Source organism: Schistocerca piceifrons, chromosome 2 (genome assembly GCF_021461385.2).
Source record: "Schistocerca piceifrons isolate TAMUIC-IGC-003096 chromosome 2, iqSchPice1.1, whole genome shotgun sequence".
NCBI lineage: Eukaryota > Metazoa > Arthropoda > Insecta > Orthoptera > Acrididae > Schistocerca > Schistocerca piceifrons.
Genome location: NC_060139.1, coordinates 987,357,804 through 987,376,828, shown reverse-complemented (window position 1 = coordinate 987,376,828; position 19,025 = coordinate 987,357,804). Strand labels below are relative to the sequence as shown.

The 19,025-nt window shown below is 42.7% G+C and overlaps 1 non-coding gene across 1 annotated transcript; it reads left to right on the top strand.

Moving 5' to 3' along the window:
- The first annotated feature begins 15,962 nt into the window (after positions 1-15,962).
- Trnas-cga lies at positions 15,963-16,037 on the top strand. The gene has a single exon. It is a non-coding gene; the product is annotated as a tRNA-Ser (tRNA).
- Positions 16,038-19,025: the final 2,988 nt, after the last annotated feature.

The window sequence follows — 19,025 nt, the reverse complement described above, 5'->3', positions numbered from 1 at the left end:
CAAAATATTACGTGGCTCAGCACAAGAATATATTTTATTTCCATTTGGTTGTAAGAATAATGAACAAAAACGTTGCTAGCTACTAAATAGCTTGAAAAGAATATCGTGACACGCACATGAAACCAGGAAATAATTAAACCTACTGTAATTACGAGAATAAATTGCAGCGAAAAGACCTGTCATGGAGACAGTACCAATAGCCGTCTTCAAATGGCAGTCATTTATTTGTTTATTAATTGCCGTTTCTACATATGACCAGCACCCTACAAGATACTAAACCAGTCTGATATTATTTTTATTATTATTAACAGAACGTATTTCAGCTGAGTTTAATTAATCATTTTTTGTTAAATACGTAGAAGCTTTGGCTGAAGAGGGGTTATATCCGCTACTTCCCGTAACACGAACTTGGTTCGCTGCCAAGTCACTTTGAGCGCTCAAAGTTTATCAATCCATCATCTCGCTTTCTTATTGGCTGGTTTTTGGTCTTTCAGGTTTGTTTTCGTTTCGCAGGTAACAGAAGTTGGTTTCGTCACGTTGTACTTCTGATGACTTTTTCTCGCGTGCATTGCACTCTTTGAATTGCATTGTAAATATTGTGCTCGTATTCTGATGCATTCTGGTCGCATCCTTAATACCGGGTGAGGTAAATTATTCTATATTTGTTTTTGCTTCATATAAAACTAAAGTTGATTTAGATGCATAGTGTTCTGTGTATTTGTTATTGGACTGTGCAGCTAGTCCCGGCGGAGGTTCGAGTCCTCCCTCGGGCATGGGTGTGTGTGTTTGTCCTTAGGATAATTTAGCTTAAGTAGTGTGTAAGCGTAGGGACTGATGATCTTAGCAGTTAGGGCCCATAAGATTTCACACACATCTGAACATTTGATTTTATTTGTTGTTGTTCACGAAGTGATTGCTTGGTTGGATGATTTGGTGGAGGGGACAAAAAACAGGGAGGTCATCCATCCCATCGGATTAGGGAAATCAACCGTGCCATTTCTAAGGAAGCATCCCGTCATTTGCCTGAAGCGATTTAGGGAAATCACGAAAAACCTAAATCACGATAGCTGGATGCGGGTTTGTACTGTCGTCTTCCCATATGCGAGTCCAGTGTGCTAACCACTGCGCCACCTCGCTCGGTGTTCACGAATCTGTGTGTGAACTACTCGATTAAAATGGATTGCAAGTACATTGCTTCTTAATATACCGTAAAATGGGGTTAATTTGTGACTGTAGGGGCTACTTTGTGGCATACGTTCATTTTCGCTTATTTCGAATCTCCCGCTGCGTCCAAGATGCCTAGAAACCAAAGATTAGCGCCAGCGGCTTGCCTGTAGTGCTACACCATCTTGCATCTTTGTTCGTCGGAAGTACGTTCCTATTGACACCTGCTTTGGAGCCATTGTTTGAATTGTTGTAAACTTTGTGTGCTGGAGCCGTTCATGTGAAAGAACTGCAGAAAACAGGTACGTACGCCTGATTTTTAATATGTTGGCTACGTTATGGCGTGATTTGACGTTAATTGTAATGTTTATGTAAGCAGTATAATTATACAACCACAAAATCAACATGTTACGGGGTTTCGTAGTGACTGTTTCGCGGAGTCACAAAGTAACCCCACTGTGTTTTAAAGTGTAAATATTTGACCTTTCTGTCACTGATAAGGTCGAGTCCTCAGATGAGAGCGAAAGCATCAAGTAGACCCATGAAGAACCGAGTGACTCGGAAGCTCTCTGTGAAAGTTCATCAAATGAACCATGAGACAGAGACACACCTTCGACTATTGATGATTTACATCGAGACACAACAAACGTCCACCACTTGAAAAGGGCCACTAAGAAAACCCCTGAATACACATTCAAACTTGATGACTTTGTGGTAGTGAACTTCGAAGGGGACGTGTTCCCCGGAAGAGTGACTGATGTCAAGCCAGGAGGCTAGATGGTAAGCGTCATGGAGAGGTCAAAAATTTACTGGAACTGGCCAGAACGAGATGATTGCATTTATTATTCAACGGAGGAAGTTCTGTATAAAATAGCACCTTCACCTCCAGTGGGAAACCGAGGTATTTTTGATGTTAAAAGATTTATTTTTAGATTAAGTACGTACCTTTGTAAATTCTTTATGTTGTCAAACAGTAAACCAATGTTTTGTATATTGCTTTAAATAAACGTTTGATGGGGTAACTTTGTGTCAATGTTTATTTTCCATGCATTTCGATGCAAAAACAAAGCTTGTCACATAGTAGCCCCACCCAGTGCGGTAACTTTGTGACAACTTGTAACAGTTGTATAATGGTTTTCTGTTGAACATATTTATTTGTATAACATATCGCCACATAGTGGAAGCTTTCAGCAACTTCTTGGTATTACTTATTGAGCTTCATAATTTACACTGTCCGGCCAATGCGAGCGAAACCCCAAAAACTGTCACAAAGTAACCCCATTTCACGGTACTTTAAGTCTGTCTACATCCATTTTCGTACTTCTTGCATTTAATGGGGAACTCCATGTTAGCATGTTTTAATAGTATCTGTATTTAACTTAATTGCATCTGCACTAGATGAGTATGTACTTCTGCTTTGTTTCTTGCCGCTGAGTACCATGCATTTCACAGTGGGTAGCAGAGTTTGGAAGTACTTGTAGATGAGTATGGTTTGTAGTCTTTGTGACTAGAGCATTCTTCCTTCCAAATATTAAAAAATGTGACTATATTTACACAGACGTCTACACACGTTATTAATAGGTATTCCACAGAATACGTACATTTTAGCAAACGTCAGTGAAAATTTCGGTGGCCTCCACTAACTGGGAGAGTACGAAAAACGGATGGGAACAAAAATAATGTAGAATACTAGTAACAAATTTACAATGCATTTAAACCGGACACTTCACATCGATTCGTAAGCAGTAAAAACAGATGTCAGTCCACAGAATACAAAGCGAGGAATGAAGCCATGATTTCATATGAAACAAAAACAAATATAAAGTCATTTACCCAACCAATACTACGGATGGGAGCTCAGACTACGAGCGACGTACTTACAATATATTTTTTTCATTTATTGGCTTCCGGTTCGTGCACATAGCCATCTCACTAGTCAAATGACACTATGACAGTGTGTTTTAAGCGAGTTTCGAGTCAGTTTTGACGATACGAAGTTAAGGACAACACAACACCGAGTCCCCTAGCAGAGAAACTCTCCGATCAGGCCGGGAATCGAAACCAGGCCGCTTTCGTCAGCAGTCTGCTGTGCTGACCGGCAGCTAACGTGGCTGACAACAATGCGATTCAAAGAGTATAGTACACACAAGAACGTCCTAATCGGAAACGTGCTCGAACACAGTACTATGACAGTTGCAAGACGAATGTAAGTTAGCAAACAGATGAGCTAGAAGGTCGCAAAGACGATGTTCTGTCTCTACTCGAAAGACACAAAGAATATATGGTTCAAATGGCTCTGAGCACTATGGGACTTAACTTCTAGGGTCATCAGTCCCCTAGAACTTAGAACTACTTAAACCTAACTAACCTAAGGACATCACACACATCCATGCCCGAGGCAGGATTCGAACCTGCGACCGTAGCGGTCACGCTGCTCCAGACTGTAGAGCCTAGAACCACACGGCCACCCCGGCCGGCACAAAGAATATACATGCAGCGAAATTATGATAAGAAATTTAAAATTAATCGCTGCTTCTACATCAAGAACGAAGATGATGTACTCAAACTGTACGTATAGCAAAGCAATATTTTTCCTCTGTCACTTAACAATGATTACTCGTCCCTAACATACATTTCCTGTCTTGTAATCAATTCGCGATGATCACACTTAGCCTTTTTAATCTTCATAATTTCACTTCATAGTGAACATTTTGGTAACAATAGTGTATTGTGAAAAATCTTCTGATATGTCCGAGTACTCCCTTGGTTTTTGCTGTAATGCATTTTTATTATCATTAGTGTCGGTATTGCTCAGAAAATAACAAATGGAACTGAAAACTTGCAGTAACATTTCTCGTGGAGAAAAATAGCTATCTGGCTAAAATATTTTAAAAATGGATTAAAAACAGTCTTGACTGCAACAAAATATTAATTGTCATGGTTGCCGGTTTCGCTTAGATCATTTATACTGAGATATAAACACCGAATGGACTCAGAGGGCAGTCTGATAAAGTAATAAGAGACAAAATGCATGAGATATAAGAGTAACTAAAACAAGGAAACATCCCCACGATGGGAGGCGGTGGCGATGACCGGTGCAAGGGTTGCGGCTCCACAAACGTGGAACTACCACGAAGATCAACGCAGTTGTTGCTTAAATACGCGATGCTTCTCCCACCACATATCGAATTACGTCAGCGATAGCCAGTCAGGCATACAAGACGTAAAACAGTTCTCGCAATAAGGTATACACAGGATAGTTACACAAAAGGTACAATACATTACACAAAATAGCAGAAACAGCATTCCATCAATATATGGTAAATATATATGTAGATGAGTAAACAATAATAATCGGTTGTGAGAACACCGACAGCCATCTGTGGGGATTTGCCGAAAACTCGTATGCCAGCAAAGATAGTGGTTTAGAGACGCAAACGTGGACTTGCCGATATGCACAATCCACCGGAATTAATAGGCCAGTTTGTTTCCTGACAATTACTGTAGCATGCCTCCTTTGATTTAATCTGCTGAACTTGTTGTAGACTAATTAAAGAACGGTATTTGTTTTGTGTTCGTTTTTCTTTTTCTTTTTATTATTCCAAATAGTAATTTTGATTTCATGTTTGTCGCTGTTGTATGGATATTTCATGATTTTAAATAATTATATTCACAGTATTTTTTAAATTTTGGCTGCTTATGCGTTTGCTTCGCATTTGTGACTACCTAAATTGGTCCATGATCTATTGTACTGTAGTGATGTAACATATATTTTCGAACATCTGACATTATGGACGCCTATTTCATGGAATATTCATGACTGTAAACAAACTATGTTCGCAGTATCTTTTAAATTTTGATTGCTTACACTTTTTGTTTATGTTTTAGCTACCTTGATGGGGCCATAATACATCGTGTCGTAGTGTTCCTTTGATGTAACTTACTTTTCCACAAATATGCCTATTTCAGCCGTTATCATGTTGGTTACTTGGTCACTGTCATCTGAGGGATCTCACATACATGGTTACGGCTGCCATACTTACATGCCAATACTCTGTAACAGCTAGTCTGCTGTTGTAACGCGTACATCGGTATTTCCACGCCGCTTCCATGACAACTAATAGCGTCACTCAAGCAGTATTTTCAGTCACTACGATCTAGGAGCATCTGCTACATCTGACATGCATTTCTACATGCCTGTCTTCATACCAATGCTTGTTTAACATCCAGTCGCTGTCGCAGTTGCGCTGGAGGGGATACGACAACGCCGTCGCCATGGGAATAATTGGCGTCGCTAAACTTCTATCTTTGCTGGCAGAATCAACGAAAGAAGCATGCCAATTTCAAACGAACGCAGAATCTCGAAGATTGGCGATCTTTTATAGAAGCTCGAAATGTAGCGCAGACTTCAATGCGAAATGCTTATAATAGTTTCCACAACGAAACTTTGTCTCGAAACCTGGCAGAAAATCCAAGGAGATTGTGGTCATATGTAAAGTATGCTAGCGTCAAGATACCTTCAATTTTTTCTCTGCGCCATAGCAATGGAAATACTACCGACGGCAGTGCTGCTAAAGCAGAGTTACTAAACACAGCCATCAGAAATTCCTTCACCAAAGAAGACTCAGTAAATATTCCAGTTCGAATCAAGAACAGCTGCCAATATGAGTAACTCAGAAGCAGTTATCTTCCGAGTAGTGAAGCAACTTAAATCACTTAATGAAAGCAAGTCTTCCGGCCCAGACTGTGTACCATTTAGGTTCCCTTCACGGCATGCTGATACAATAGTTCTGTACTTAACAATCAAACGCAACCGCTCGCTCAACGAAAGATCCGTACCCAAAGACTGTAAAGTAGAGAAAGGTAGTAGGAGTAATCCACTATATTACAAGCCCATACCATTAACGTCGATATGCAACAGAATTTTGGAACATATATGGTGCTCGAATATTATGAATTACCTCGAAGAGAACGATCTATTGACACACAGCCAACACGGATTTAGAAAACGTCGTTCTTGCGAAACGCAACCAGTTCTCCATTCACACGAAGTACTGAGTGCTACTGAGAAGGAATTTCAAATTGATTCCGTATTTCTATATTTCCAGAAAGCCTTGGACACTGTACAACACAAGCAGTTTGTAGTGAAATTGCTTGCGTATGGAATATCGTCTTAGTTATGTAACAGGATTCGTAATTTCCTGTCCGAGGTAATAGACAAAGTCATCGAGTAAAGCACAAGTGATTTATTGGCGTTCCCCAAGGCATTGTTAAAGGCCCTCTGCTGTTCCTTATCTACAGGGCGATTATAATTAAAGTTTAACTTTCAAAACGCTGTAGAAATAACGCCATTGGTCAGAATGACGTCATATTGCAACGGAATATTATCGGAGAAGTGGGAAAACGTATGGAAGAAGAAAAAAACAGTAAAAATTGACCAATAGATGGCTCAGAATACGTTAATGAAAACACCTGTCATGCGCACGACCCACTGAAGTTGGTATAAACACGCCGGGTACATGGCTTTTCCTCCTTTCGCGTCTACGACGTTCGCCATGACTGTCTCAATGCAGGATCCCGTTCTGCTTGTAAAGCTGTATTACAAAAATGATGACTGTGCACACGTCGCTCTACAGAATTTCCGGACACTGTAGGGTTTGAGAAAAAGGCGTTGGTCCGATGACTGCCGTGGGTCTGGAGAAAATGATTCGGAAATTCGAAAAGACGGGTTGTTTTGGTGTGCAACCTGATAGAGGCAGTAAACGCAATGATTCGTTGTCAGTGGAAGCAGTGGCCACAGCTATGCAGGAAGAGACGAGTGGTGGTGAGCGAACGTGTAGTGCACAGAGAATTGCCCGAACGTTGGACGTACCCTTGAGCACAGTGCGTAAAATCCTACGAAACATCCTCCTTAGCTATCCATTCAAAATTATCCATGTGCACGAGTTCCTTTCTGTTCACCTGCCAGCAAGAGAGACCTTTGCTTTAGAATTTTTTGCTCCCATGGAAGGGGACAATGATTAGCCGTGGAAGATTTTATGAGCAGACGAAGCTCACATCCATCTGACAGGAGATGTCAATAGACAGAATTGTCGAATACGGGCAACGGAAAATCCACACGCAAATCAACCAGTACCACTTCATCCTGAAAAGGTCACTGTGTAGAGCGGGTTTACGGCATCATTTATCACAGGGCCATAGTTGTTCGAAGAGACAGGTGCTTCCGGCCCTGTTACCTGTACCGTCACTGGTAAGCGCTATGAGTGTCTTTTGCGCAACCACATCATTCCAGCTCTCCAACAGCGCTGATGTGTGGATGGGATCATTTCTGTGCAAGATAGCGTTCCTCCACACATTGCAAATCCAGCAGCTGCTGAAGCGCCATTTCGGAAATGCTATAATTATCAACCGCCATTTCCCCAAAGCCTGGCCGTCCCGACCACCTGATCTTAGTCTGTGTGACTTCTGGCTGTGAGGCTATCTGAAAGATGTGTTCAGTGTTCCGATTGCAAACTTAGCTGCACTGAAGGCACGCATTCTGAACGTGACCCCGGAAACACTTCGATCTGTTGTGGAACATGCTGTTTCTCGATTTGAACATGTTGCAGAAAACGGTGGACAGCATACTGAACATATTTTGCGCCAGTCACACGGAAATTAACAATCTGATTTGATTTTGACTGATGCTTTTTATGCGGTTTTTGGCCTCAGGACAAGTAAAAACCGGAATTTCCCATCCGATGTGATATAAGCTTGTCGTGGCGGATAGGCTTACGCAACTAACAATATACACCTGTACACCCATGTACACTGAGTAGTACAGTTAGTATGACGTCAAACGTACACCTTAGGCATTGTTGTTTGATTCATTTGTCATTTGTAATCGACCACTATTAAATCATGATGCTTACAGCGCCATCTATTGCTACATTTTGTAACTATTTATTTTTCTCCTGCCATACGTTTTCCCCCTTCTCCGATAATATTCCGTTGCAATTTGACTACATTCTTACCAGTGGAGTTATTACTACAGCAGTTTGAAAGTTTAATTGTAATCACCTTTATATAAACGATATACGAGACAATCTCTGAAACCATCTTAGGTTGTTTGGAGATGATGCTGCCGTTTATCGTCTAGTAAAGTCATCAGAAGATCAAAACAAATTGCAAAACGACTCAGAAAAGATATCTGTATGGTGCGAAAATTGGCATTTGACCCTAAATAACGAATAGTGTGAGGTCATCCACATGAGTGCAAAAAGGAACCCGTTAAACTTCGGTTACACGATAAATCAGTCAAATCTAAAGGCCGTGAATTGAACTAAATACCTATTAATTACAACTACGATCAACTTAAATTGGAAAGAACACATAGAAAATGTTGTGGGCAAGGCAAACCAAAGACTGCGTGTTATTGGCAGAACAAAAAAAAATGGCTCTGAGTACTATGGGACTCAACATCTTAGGTCATAAGTCCCCTAGAACTTAGAACTACTTAAACCTAACTAACCTAAGGACATCACACACATCCATGACCGAGGCAGGATTCGAACCTGCGACCGTAGTAGTCCCGCGGTTCCAGACTGCAGCGCCAGAACCGCACGGCCACCGCGGCCGGCGATTGGCAGAACACTTAGATGCGGATTGAGGCAGCACTTGACGAGACAATGCACCGCTTGGAGTTTCTAAAAGGTGCGTTTATATGGGCCATGTTGTACGGCAATATTTGGTCGCAATAGCGTTACCATTAGCATTGCTGCAATACATCACAATTTTGCTATATAGCAGGGAAATATTGCTGATGTCACAGGCTGTTCCAGGCAGTTGCCAACATTTTGAAGAGTGTATGCCGGTGTTGTCTGACAAGACTGGAGAACATTTCGTATCTATCTCCGCCCTTGTCTGTAAATGCTTCCCTCTCGCTCCTACATTCTTAGCGTTCCGTACCCAAATCGGCAATAACCTCTTTGTCGTCCTATCTGTCTGTCTGTCCGACTGTTCAGTACCAATTTTCCTAGGATCAGAGAGATGAAATTTGTCACTTACTAAGGTATACGGTCCCTTGGTGGTGTAAATATTTAAGCTTCCAAGTCAATGCAATCAAAAGATACGGCCTGTTATATCATATGTGCTGATATCTTGCCAAAATCAATATCGATAACACGGAAAAATCGTCGATATTCTCTATTCTGCCAGTGGATGAGCTATCTATGCACGTAATTAAGTTTATACGGAACATTTATAGATGGACCCCTTATTGCATGTAGTAGGGACTTCAGGTGATAATACATATGAGAAAACAGCTGTACCTTGAGAATATTGTTATTCTGTCTGTTGTGGAATGGCAAGAGAGCCAACCCACTATGAGAGGAAGCCGAAAGGCACGCGTTTTAGCTCACGCAGGCTGGCGTGAGGTCTGGAACAGGACAAGGAAGTTAGACTTGAGCAAAAAAAGGACGTAGCTGTTGGAATACTTAACTTTAATCCGTAAATGGTGAACATCGCTCTTGACGGTACATGTTTTACAGCATCAATAGTAACTGGTAATGGCGCCTTGCTAGGTCGTAGCAAATGACGTAGCTGAAGGCTATGCTAACTATCGTCTCGGCAAATGAGAGCGTAATTTGTCAGTGAACCATCGCTAGCAAAGTCGGCTGTCTAACGGCGCTCGGTCTGCTATCTCTGATAGTGGCGACACGCGGGTCCGACGTATACTAACGGACCGCGGCCGATTTAAAGGCTACCACCTAGCAAGTGTGGTGTCTGGCGGTGACACCACACTATCACAAGCCTAGCTTCGGCGGCTCGTTACGCCATCCTTGGGCCCCACCACTGCCAAAAGAGTGTTTGATTTCTTTTTGTGAGGTCCTTGTTATTAGCACACGTGGGCTTGCTTTCATCAGGAGTTCAAAATGGTTCAAATGGCTCTGAGCACTATGGGACTTAACTTCTGAGGTCATCAGTCCCCTAAAACTTAGAACTACTTAAACCTAACTAACCTAAGGACATCACACACATCCATGCCCGAGGCAGGATTTGAACCTGCGGTCGCGCGGTTCCAGACTGTAGCGCCTAGAACCGCTCCGCCACCCCGCCCGGCTTTCATCAGGAGTCTATACCCAACACCGTGTTGTTTCCAATCGCACTGGAAACAACACGCCGTCGAGTACAGACTCCTGATCAAAGCTAGCCCACGTGTGCTAGTAACAAGGGTCCCACAGTAAGGAAGGAAATCAAATACTCTTTTTACAGTGGTGGAGCCTGAGGATGGTGGTAATACGTCGCCGAATCTAATCGTGTAATAGAATACATTCTCAAGATGCAGCTGTAGTGGTACTTTTTCTCACTTACACCGAGTATGTCCGATACAACAAACACCACATACATAATTATATACATGCGCCTTTACGGTAATAACTTCAATGTTGATGCACACAATGACCGAACTCTTGCGGACATCAGGTAAAGCTGCGAGCAACAAGGATAATGGACGGTGGACGCTGGATGTATGATCTGCGGTCATAGGTCTCTAGGCTTACACACTACTTAATCTAACTTAAACTAACTTACGCTAAGGACAACACACACACCCATGCTCGAGAGTGGACTCGAACCTCCGACCGTGCGGTACCGTGCAAACCGTGGATGTACTCCTAAGACCGCGAGCACACCCCGCGCGGCGCGTAAAGCGGGAAATTGGGGATCGAATCCCAAGTTGGCAGACAATTTTCACTTGTGGCCAATTCATTGCTCAATTGCGGCTGAGATCTGTATTTCTGTTAAATCTTACTAGCTTGATTCCTTGTTTGATGCAAAAGTAAGGCAGCTTTTCTGACTATCATTAGTTCGCGTTCGTTCATTTTTGTGGCAATAGAGTGGCCTCCTGCAAACACTTATGGCCGGTAAATACACTACTCGCCATTAAAATTACTACACCACGAAGATGACGTGCTACAGACGCTAAATTCAACAGACAGGAAGAAGATGCTGTGATATGCAAATCATTAACTTTTCAGAGCATTCACACAAGGTTGGCGCCGGTGGCGACACCTACAACGTGCTGACATGAGGAAAGTTTCCAACCGATTTCTCATACACAAACAGCAGTTGACCGGCGTTGCCTGGTGAAACGTTGTTGTGATGCCTCTTGTAAGGAGGAGGAATGCGTACCATCACGTTTCCGACTTTGATAAAGGTCGGATTGTAGCCTATTGCGACTGCAGTTTATCGTATCGCGACATTGCTGCTCGCGTTGGTCGAGATCCAATGACCGTTACCAGAATATGGAATCGGTGGGTTAATGAGGGTAATACGGAACGCCGCGCTGGATCCCAACGGCCTCGTATCACTAGCAGTCGAGATGACAAGCATCTTATCCGCATGGCTGTAACCGTCGAGGCTGCATCACTGACAGGAGCACCTGCGATGGTGTACTCAACGACGAACCTGGGTGCACAAATGGCAGAACGTTCATGATGGTCGCATCCGTGTTTGGCGACATCGCGGTGAACGCACATAGGAAGCGTGTATTCGTCATTGCCATACTGGCGTATCACCCGGCGTGATTATATGGGGTGCCATCGGTTACACGTCTCGGTCACCTGTTGTTCGCATTGACGGCACTTTGAACAGTGGACGTTACATTTCAGATGCGTTACGACCCGTGGCTGTACCCTTCTTTCGATCCCTGCGAAACCCTACATTTCAGCAGGATAATGCACGCCGGCATGTTGCAGGTCCTGTACGGGTCTTTCTGGATACAGAAAATGTTCGACTGCTGCCCTAACCAGCACATTCTCCAGATCTCTCACCAATTGAAAACGTCTGGTCAATGGTGGGCAAGCAACTGGCTCGTCACAATACGCCAGTCACTACTCTTGACGATCTGTGGTATCGTGTTGAAGCTGCATGGGCAGCTGTACCCGTACACGCAACCCAAGTTCTGTTTGACTCAATACCCAGGCGAATCAAGGTCGTTATTTCGGCCAGAGGTGGTTGTTCTGGGTACTGATTTCTCAGGACCTATGCACCTAAATTGCGCGAAAATATAATCACATTTCAGTTCTAGCATAATATATTTGTCCAATGAATACCCGTTTATCATCTGCATTCCTTCTTGGTGTAGCAATTTTAATGGTCAGGAGTGTATATTGCCGCAAACACTGCCGGACAATAGTGGCCGGTAATGTTGTAGTATATGTGGTTGCAATTCGTGTGGCTGCAATGTTGCCGGATAACATTGACCTCAATATGGATTTTTATGGCCCATGTAAACGTACCTCACTGGCTGTTGCATCAGGTTTAGAGGCGTGTGTGTGTCTGCGTGTCTTTTGAAATGGAGTTGTTCTAATATAGCGACACACGCACGTGCGCAATACTAAAGGGAAGAAGGATCGATCTGCGCTAAATATGCATTCCACGTGGCTGATGCGGTGGTTTCAGGCCTGGCGGTGTGATCGTCGTAACATATGAACACAGTTTTCATTAATCATTTTAGTGCAGACAGCGAGAAACTGAACGCCACCAATATGTCTGAATAACGCCGTTCGCATAGATGTGCTAACTAGATAATGGGAAAAACGTGAAGCTGATGCTGTCAATCCTTGAAGCTATCGCATTAAAATATGATGGTTTAGCGTGTAACCAATCACACAAGAGTAATATCTCTCGTATGGTATACTTTGAAACAGTTCATTTCTAACGCCTTACAACACTGTTCGTCAAACTGCGACCCGCGGGCCTTATGCGACTAGAATCACGTATTGGTGCGGCCTGCGGTTCTAGTCGTATTTTATAATAAAATTTATCTATAAAAAAACAAATCCAAAAAAGTCAAATAACGCTACGAGCTTTTAAGAGTGTAATTTTCTTATTCAGTAACAAACAAAAATACTTGTAGGGACAGTAATGTTTTATCGTGTAGATGTTTGTAATTAACGCTGGCGAACTCGACCGTGAGCTAAGCAAAGATGACCGCTTACTTTGGAGTCAGTGAGGTAAGTAACAAGGGCGCTACGTGGTTAGTGTGTTTATGAGCGGAAGTGTTTTATTGTTTGTCTTCCAGGAATGAGCGACTCGTACCGATCAGCTGCCATAGTATATTATTGTTGTTATTATTCTTGTGAATATTTTCGTAATTTTTTTGTGTGTGTTGTTCCAGGTCAGGCGTAATAAATGGCGCTAAGGCCCTAATCTTCTTAGGCTACGTAAGTAATAAATAAATATAAATTTTGATATGGAAGTAACACGGCCCGTGAATTCTCATTACAATGACGGCCATCTTCAAATGCGGCAATCATCTGTAGCGAGAACGTTTTAAGACTGTAGTAACATAATGCAGTGAGTAGAAGAAAACGAGCATTTACATCATGTCTCATATTATGAAGCGCGTTTAAACATAAGTACAAATACTTTTATTAATCAAAGTCATTCGCACACGTAGTAAGGCTAACCACACTTCACCATACAACTACATTGTCACAACTGTTAGCTCGCTGAGGTTGGCAGCAATCTGAAACAGACCACAGTCGCCACGAGGTGTTCCGAATGGTACCGACTTTTAACGGTCATTACACCGGGAATGGTGGCCGACTTATCGCGCCCTTATTGAAGCTAGTCTATTTGGGGCTCAAGGCATACTAATACATGTAGGTTACCATTCAATAAAAGGTGTCGCTTCACAATATCAGTTTTGGTACTTGAGCAAACAAAGTTTGCTGACACTGCTTTACAAGCATCACCATCGTTCACTCAGAACTAGAAGACAACGCATCAGTCCGATCGACAACGTTTTCATTTTCAGACGATTCATCGAAAATACGTTTAAACTGTTTGCTATTTTGCTGTCAAAAATAACGCCCAATATGTCCGTGGCGTCTGCATTTCTTATAATTTACGACTTACGTCAAATCAAGTACATATAGGGCTACTGAAGCAATATTGAGACAAGGTGCGGAATATGTTGAAAAAATAATTATTATGGAAAGTGTTGGAGTGTTTCAAATAAATATATCACAGTTATTTTCATTTATTAATTTCTGGAACTGATGGCCAGCAAAATTCCAACTTTCAGCTCTTGCATTACATGAAAATACGTGTTTTCGTTAAAAGAATTTCCTGCCATTGACGGAAAAGACCAATGTAATTAATACTTCCGTGCATCAGAATAATGACAACTCTTTCAAGAAATTCGTAACACTTATGCACCAATAAAACCTCTTGGAGACCAATCGCATCTGCTCGGTATCGAAATCACTCCTTAGCTCCTGCCTGTAATTCAGTGACTTGAACTCGAATCACATGTCAGCAAAAATGTTGGTCTTTTAGAACAACCTGACCCACGAAATGAAATCTCACTTTCTTCCACAAATATTCTTGTGCACCCGAACTCTGCGCAAGACTTTGTCGTTATAATAAAAAAAATCACGATTTAACACTCTACAATAAAGGTTAATCAATGTTTACTGCAAAATTCGCCTGTATCAGTATTCACCAATCAAGACATTTCGACTGAGAGAGCTTGAATTTAAAAGAAGACTATTAGGAAAATCCCAACTTCTCAGAGCTAGCGAGCACTTACACTACACATGAACGTTAACCACAGTAAATACATTGCATCAGTATTTCTAGACCTGAAGAAACCTTATGATAAAATGTGAGACAAAACCTCACCGCGGAGATTAAATTAAACACCACGATCCCCAATTGCTATATGAATCTGAAAGTTGGTTACTTCGAAGGGCTGAGAATGTGAATGAGGCGTGTTGGCTTCAACGTAGACACAAGAGTAGCAATATTCAACTGCCATACCTCACGGTATTGTGTGCGTGAACGATATTCACTTGAAGGATATTATGATCTAAGCGTGATTTGCGAGAGATGTATCATAAGAGGCGCCACTGCAAACATAGGAAGACATCATTCAGCCACAGATTACACAAGCAGAAACACGATTTGGCCAAACAAAATATAAATAAACAGAAGGCAATTGCAGTATACTTCACCCCTAGAAGACCCGCTTTGCAAACCAGATTACAGATGCATCAAGAAAGTATAATCTGGTGAAAAGCAGTCAGTACTAAGTTTTGATGATCGAGCGTAATAATATCTTGAGCTATCTATCTCATCTACAGACCAAGTAACCAATCGTTCCTGTGAAACACAATACAGTCCTGACCACAAAATAATTTAACGATGCATTTTTTTTTCTAGTAATACATCGTCTTCAGTCGTAATATTTAATTATCACATTCGGAGCCAAAGCATTTCGGAGCTACAACATTTTCAAGCGCTATATTGACGTTTCTGGGCGTTAACACATGCTTCTTTTATCACCTCGAAGTGAATGAACAATGCAGTTCTTAGTTTTACGAGAATAGTGTCTCAGACGACATTAAGAAAAAAACGAAGTATTATGAGAGGTAACCTTCATTTGGCCAGGAACTATTCATCTTCTGCGTTGGAAAAATCTTAAAATTTTTATGACTTGACTACATGTTTCAAGTGAAACAATTCTGATTGTGATTCAATAGTGTGTTTAAGTAGATACTGTCACAATATTTTCCTTTACAAAAATGACGAAATAAAAAACTCTAGGCAGTAATAGTTAAAATCTACTTTTTACATTTTTGCATACACTGCACGAGTTTGGCACGATTATTACCATTAGTGTGTGACTCAACTTATTCCTCAAAATTTGCTCCTTCCATGATAAAGATTTACTGTTTCCAGAATGAGTTTGGAAGGTAGGGGACGAGGTACTGGCAGAAGTAAAGCTGTGAGTGCCGGGCGTGAGTCGTGCCTCGGTAGCTCAGTTGGTAGAGCACTTGCCCGCGAAAGGCAAAGGTCCCGAGTTCGAGTCTCGGTCGGGCACACAGTTTTAATCTGCCACGAAGTTACAAAGATTTACTGTGCTTAGCAGCAATCTCCGATTGTCGACTTATACTAGAAAAAAAACTGAAACTGAAGTTTATTAAACTTGATGGGGACCGCGTTTATGGTAATTGTAGCAAATGATACACAGTTACAGTTTCCATTGATCGCAAGTATGTTATCAAAAGCAACACTGCTGTTTACCATAACTCTTGTTGTAAATTCTACGAGAATAACTTAATTATAGCTCTAGAGCAGCTATGGCTTAAACATTTAAACTAAAATGCCCACATCGTTAGAAGTTAAAAACAATAACGCATCTTATTGATTCATAAATAATTCAAAATCACCAGCGGGAACCCGGGATATTGTATTAGTATGACCTTCCCATGAATTTCTATCCCTAAACCACAATATATATATCAATATTTTGGCATTTCTATTCTTTCCTAATTTAATTGGGGCAACGTTGCAGTTCACTTTCAAGAGTGGATCATGCTCCCGGAATAGCCATGAAGTGTAAACCTAAAATACACTCCTGGAAATTGAAATAAGAACACCGTGAATTCATTGTCCCAGGAAGGGGAAACTTTATTGACACATTCCTGGGGTCAGATACATCACATGATCACACTGACAGAACCACAGGCACATAGACACAGGCAACAGAGCATGCACAATGTCGGCACCAGTACAGTGTATATCCACCTTTCGCAGCAATGCAGGCTGCTATTCTCCCATGGAGACGATCGTAGAGATGCTGGATGTAGTCCTGTGGAACGGCTTGCCATGCCATTTCCACCTGGCGCCTCAGTTGGACCAGCGTTCGTGCTGGACGTGCAGACCGCGTGAGACGACGCTTCATCCAGTCCCAAACATGCTAAATGGGGGACAGATCCGGAGATCTTGCTGGCCAGGGTAGTTGACTTACACCTTCTAGAGCACGTTGGGTGGCATGGGATACATGCGGACGTGCATTGTCCTGTTGGAACAGCAAGTTCCCTTGCCGGTCTAGGAATGGTAGAACGATGGGTTCGATGACGGTTTGGATGTACCGTGCACTATTTAGTGTCCCCTCGATGATCACCAGTGGTGTACGGCCAGTGTAGGAGATCGCTCCCCACACCATGATGCCGGGTGTTGGCCCTGTGTGCCTCGGTCGTATGCAGTCCTGATTGTGGCGCTCACCTGCACGGCGCCAAACACGCGTACGACCATCATTGGCACCAAGGCAGAAGCGACTCTCATCGCTGAAGACGACACGTCTCCATTCGTCCCTCCATTCACGCCTGTCGCGACACCACTGGAGGCGGGCTGCACGATGTTGGGGCGTGAGCGGAAGACGGCCTAACGGTGTGCGGGACCGTAGCCCAGCTTCATGGAGACGGTTACGAATGGTCCTCGCCGATACCCCAGGAGCAACAGTGTCCCTAATTTGCTGGGAAGTGGCGGTGCGGTCCCCTACGGCACTGCGTAGGATCCTACGGTCTTGGCGTGCATCCGTGCGTCGCTGCGGTCCGGTCCCAGGTTGACGGGCACGTGCACCTTCTGCCGACCACTGGCGACAACATCGATGTACTGTGGAGACCTCACGCCCCACGTGTTGAGCAATTCGGTGGTACGTCCACCCGGCCTCCCGCATGCCCACTATACGCCCTCGCTCAAAGTCCGTCAACTGCACATACGGTTCACGTCCACGCTGTCGCGGCATGCTACCAGTGTTAAAGACTGCGATGGAGCTCCGTATGCCACGGCAAACTGGCTGACACTGACGGCGGCGGTGCACAAATGCTGCGCAGCTAGCGCCATTCGACGGCCAACACCGCGGTTCCTGGCGTGTCCGCTGTGCCGTGCGTGTGATCATTGCTTGTACAGTCCTCTCGCAGTGTCCGGAGCAAGTATGGTGGGTCTGACACACCGGTGCCAATGTGTTCTTTTTTCCATTTCCAGGAGTGTACTTCTGGTACACACAGCGAAACGAAACAAAGCTACACAACCACGCTTCAACGGCTAGACAAAAGGATCCCATGTGAATCTAACAAATTGCTCGCGATTTACGTGCGATCAGTGATCGATTGTTGCGATCTGAGCACATACATGCGATGTACGGACAAATCGCACAACCTGGCGACGAATTCCTGCTGTCTGTCGCTCGCGTATGGATCCCTTAATACATCCCTGAATCACTAAATGAAATGTGTCATTTGAATCATTTACTACAGTCATGAACATGTTAAATTATTTGAAGTGTAAGTTCAAATGAGGAAGTATTCCACCAATGCGTAAGACGAATATGCTGTGGCTAGATGAAGGTAATCATACAGCAGGAATATCTATGGAATCATGTCACCATCACACGGAAATTATCACGTGAGTAATGTACCGTGCTCTGTATGTGAATTTTGCGCTAAGACAAGCTTTAATGTTGCTATTATTTGCTCTGTTTTTACCTACCTAATAGTAATACAAATGGCGATAATTGTTGCAAATCGATATGTGTCAAACGAGGAAAAGTTACTTTTCATAGGTAACTACCAGCAAAAGCAGAGTCGAGTTATTACCCCAGAAAGGAGCGCTTTATGTGTTGAAAATAATGGCATACTGGTAGTGTACTAACGAGTTAATATAGTAGGTCTAACTTACGCGATTGCGTAGCCATATATTTACGAGATACGTGGTAGATAAATTCGCTCTTTTGGGAGAATGCTACATATCAACTCGCCAGTGTGGGAGAGTGCTACCTATCAATTTTACCCTGCAGATACGATACAATAGTCCCAGTCACTACCTTCGAATTACGTAGATCTTCAAACCATTTTTGTTTAAACTAGTCACATTAGGAAACGGTACCTCGTGCAGAAAGAGTTTTTTTAAAACTGCATAATTTATTAAAAGAGAGACTCGAAAATAAGATAAAGTGCAATTCAAAACCTAAAAACATTGCGATGGCTTTTTTATATTTTCTATGGCAAAGCAATTTACGACATGTA